The following is a 4,301-nucleotide window of genomic DNA, read 5'->3' as shown; positions in this document are numbered from 1 at the left end:
CAGGATTCCTAGAGCTTTTCCAAGAGAACTCTGACGTGCAGTTCTCGATCTTCCAGATGCGAACCTTGATCGAGAGTGATAATCAACTTTGTTTTGATTGAACTGACATTTTTTTCTACGGTTTTATCACTTTTTATTTTTATGGGTGTAGAGTAGGTGTATATATTTATGGGTTACACGAGATATTTCGATACCTTACATTAAAAATGTACAATTAACATTTTTAAATAACGAATTGACATTCTTAAATTTGATTGCGATGCAGCTTGGGCAAAGGTGTTGAGTCTCTTGACTGTATAAAATTTAAATGTCCGTATAGTAAATTTTAAAATATATAGTAATCACAATTGAAAGGCAAATCACAAACTGAGAAAAATGACATTTTAACATGGTTTAAACAGTGGAACAGTATCTTTAATGTACAAAGAGTTCATACCAATGAATAAAGGCAAATCAGAAATATGAGCAAAGGGCATGTAGAGGCAATTCATACAAAAAAAGGAAATGTAAATAGATAATATCATATAAAAAGTCCTTTAGTAATTGAAAAAAGGTAAATCCTAATTATCTTTCACGTATTAAGGTGTTTAAAAGGGAAAATGCACATTGTCTTTCCAGGTGAGAAGAAAGTAGCTTTCATTAATTTCTGAAGTGATATAAAACATAACTTTCTGATGGAGAGTTTGGCACTATGTATCAAAAACTGTAAAAATAACCATATTTTTTGACTCCAAAATCTTAGAAAACAAATATAGGGGTTTTTTACATGTTTCTAGCATGGATAACATACATATGTTTATGGCATGCTTGCTCATAATAGGAAAAAATAAGCAGGAATGCAAATATCAAATAATTATTATTGATTAATAATTTATTATTTAAAGTATATATCCATACAGTTGTTTAACAAAAATATATTTATTAAGCACCTATCTCGTGTCAGATACTATTTTAAGCAATAAGGATAGAATGATAAATAAGCCAGACAAGGTGCTTGCATTGTTAGAACTGACATTCTAGTTTAGGCAGACAAAGAACAGATAAATATATCCTGTCAAATATAGTGCAATGTCAAATAATGACATGATTGTATTAAAAAAGCCTAAGTGAGCAATAAAGGAAGCTTTTTTTTTTTTTTTTTTTTTTTAGAATAAGGAAGTCCTCTCTGAAGAAGCGACCTTTGAGCAGAGAACTGAATGAAGTGAGGGAGTGAGCCATTTGTGAATATGTGGGAGAAGTTTTCCAGGCAGAGCTGAGCAAGAGAAATGCCCGGATAGCAAACTAGGTAGCCAGTGAGAAAGGGTGAAAGTGATAGGAAATGAGAGCTGAAAGGAGGCTAGGTGCCAGATCTTGCAAAGCCTTGTCGGTGGTGAACAAAATTTAGGTTTTTTGAGAGTAGAGGAGTAATGTGACTGTATTGATGTTTTATAGGAATCCACCTGGCTCTGTATGGGGAAGAGTAAAGGCTTCCACCTACTAAAGGCAAGCAGCTGAGGCAAAAAATAGTAATAATTTCATCTCGAGTGATAGTGTAATTAATGGAGACCAGAAGGGTTTAGAGTGAAGATGTTTATAGATTACATTAGAGATGAATATTAAATGACATGAAAATATTCATGTTCAATTTAAAACATGTACAGTATGATCTTACCTTTTAAAAATACTACTAAAGATACACAATAGAAGAATGTGCTAAAATGATAGTATTATGTCTGAGCATGGGCTTGCATAGTTTCACTTTTTATTTAATTGCTCTAAAAAACTTAGCTTTTTTTCGTAAGAAGAAAAATTATTTTAGAAAAAAAAGCAAATTTGGTTATGGGCAGACACAGCAATAAAGATCTTTCTAGATTACTAAATCTGTTCATATCATTTAATCAGTAGTCTCTAGAGCACTATGAAAGCTCTATCATCCTGTATTTCTCCAAAATATTTCTAAAATAATTATGATGAAATCGTCTAGAGTTTATTGCTTCAAACTAGTTTGAGAAACTCGTAACACAGGAATTAAAACATGAATTTATAAAGTGGCCAATGCATTTTATGAAAACAACAGAATGTTTGTATTAGTTTCTATTGTGGCACAATGAATTACCCCCATAACAAATTGGGCAGCTTAAAACAACATTTAATATCTCATAGTTTCTGTAATTTAAAAATTTCAGAGTGGCTTCGCTGGATAGTTCTGCCTTAGGTTTCCCGTGAGGTTCTAGTTAAGACTTCTACTTGGGATGCAGTCATTTTAGACATGACTGAGTTTGATTAGGGCTGGAGGATCCCCTTCTAAGATCTCTTACTCAGACAGCTATAGAAAGAATGTCTTTATTTCTTGCTGATTGCTGTTAATGAGGTTTCAATTCCTTGCCACATGAAGTTCGTAGAACATCTTGAATGTCCTTATGACTTAACAGCTGGGAGACAGACAGCAAGGAGGAAACACAATGTCGTTTATGACCTAATTACACCTCATCACTTCTGCCGTGTTCTATTTTTTTGGAAGAGAGTCATTAAGTCCAACCCTGCACTTAAAGAGGAAGAGGATTTGACTCTGTCTTTTAAAGGGAGGATTATCAAACAATAGCATTTATATCATTAAAATGACTAAAATATTAAATCACTATATAACAATTAATGGGTGGAGGATATTATTAGGCACCAAAACTAATAATAAGGAAATTTTTAGCCCAAATATTAACAGAATAATATAGTTTTTTACTTTGTTCCTTAGTAAATAAAGGATTAATTTTCCTTGAAAATAATATGATAGAAATACGTGTAACCACCCCCCAACGGGCTTAATACATATTTTTGAAAGTCCAGTCATTATTATTGTTGAGTTGAAATACAAATGAAAAGTTGCAGATTGTTTCAACAGTTTTCAAGAGTTGGCACAGAATGCTGTGGTCCTACCAAACAAAAGTGCCTGTGCAGAGCAAGCAAGTCATTCATTTATGTTAACATTTTGGTCAGAAATTCTGATGCTAAATAAATTCAGCTCACAGGATAAAATAAAAATCACCTATATTTTTTATTCAAGAATTCACTCAGCAACATATATTAAGCACTTACTATGTGTAAACCTCTGTATTGGGTACTGTGATGCAACTATACACTATTTTATTTATATCTTTTTTAGAGACAGGGCATCACTGTGTTGCCAAGGCTGGTCTTGAACTCCTGGCTCAAGCAATCTGCCCACCTCGGTCTCCCAAAGTGCTGGGATTAGAGGAGTGAGCCACTGCGCCCTGCCTGGTAAGTATTTTAAAAGGTGAAATTTAGTAATATTTTAAATATTTTACATGCAAAATAACTTGGAATAAGCAATTTTAAAAATATCTTTCAAACAATAGAGGTGTTTTTGTTTTCTTTTGTTTTTGTAAAATGATGTGATACAACAATCCACTATGGTGCATTTGATCCTGATTACATTGTTAGGGAAGTTAGGCAAAGCATATTTAACATCTACACACTTAATGGGACACACACAGTAAATGGAAGCAACCAAGAATATTTTAAATTGTGAATTGGGTATAAATTTTCTTAATTGCCGAGTTTATTCTTTTTCTACTTGATAGGCTATACCATTTATGTTCAGAAGATGGTGATTCCCAAATTATTGGACTTAAGTTTTCATCCCTCTACCATAGTATTATACTGTATGTCCCTACCCTTGTCATAGCCTCATGATGGGCAGAGTGGACTTTCCTGCCCTTTGGGGAGTTGGTAGAGTGATATCCTTGGACAAAAAGGTGTTAGCAGGTGTGACCCAAACAGAGGCTTTGCTCAGTTGGCTTGCCCTCTTGGGCTTCTGCCATAACCATGAGAAGCACCTCCTGAATAACCACTGCCCCTTCACTCTGGGCTCCAGAAGGAGATATTTGGAGCAGACCTGAACCCAGCTGGAATTCTGGGGACAATCCCAGGTGAACTCAGCCAACATCACCAGAATCTAGCCAACCTGCATGCAGAGGAGTGAATGAGAAAAATAAATACTTGTATTTTAAACCACTAAGATTATTTTGGTGATAGGTGACTGACATGATGCTTATGCAGAATTTTAATTGAATTTTATTTTTAAAATGTCCACTGTAGGATTAAATACTATCATCACAAACATGTCAACTAACTGTGTAAGTGAAATTTTATCTTTTAAAAATGCTGTGAAAATTAACCCATTGGTATAAGAAATAATCTGAGTAAATGCAATATAAATTTCTTAAAATCTTGCTTTATCTTCTTTAACCTCTACTGGATTTTTATAAGTTGAATGACCATTTTAATATCATTTGACTTTTTAAAAA

The 4,301-nt window shown here is 33.5% G+C and overlaps 1 protein-coding gene across 7 annotated transcripts in view; it reads left to right on the top strand.

The window, feature by feature from the left end:
* The window catches only part of TMEM232 (transmembrane protein 232), a 324,485-nt gene that overhangs the window by 860 nt on the left and 319,324 nt on the right, over positions 1 to 4,301 (top strand). For 6 of the 7 annotated variants that reach the window (XM_055387542.2, XM_055387541.2, XM_063706702.1 and 3 more), the window contains exon 2: positions 3,137 to 3,252. The gene's annotated coding sequence lies outside the window, so the exon portion shown is untranslated. Of the gene's footprint in view, positions 1 to 1,149; positions 1,286 to 3,136; positions 3,253 to 4,301 lie in introns of all 7 variants that reach the window. The other variant, XM_063706703.1, reaches the window with a different exon arrangement.

This window comes from Gorilla gorilla, chromosome 4, assembly GCF_029281585.2.
Source record: "Gorilla gorilla gorilla isolate KB3781 chromosome 4, NHGRI_mGorGor1-v2.1_pri, whole genome shotgun sequence".
Lineage (NCBI taxonomy): Eukaryota > Metazoa > Chordata > Mammalia > Primates > Hominidae > Gorilla > Gorilla gorilla.
The sequence above is the reverse complement of the archived record's forward strand: the minus strand, read 5'-3'. Positions and strand labels throughout refer to the sequence as shown.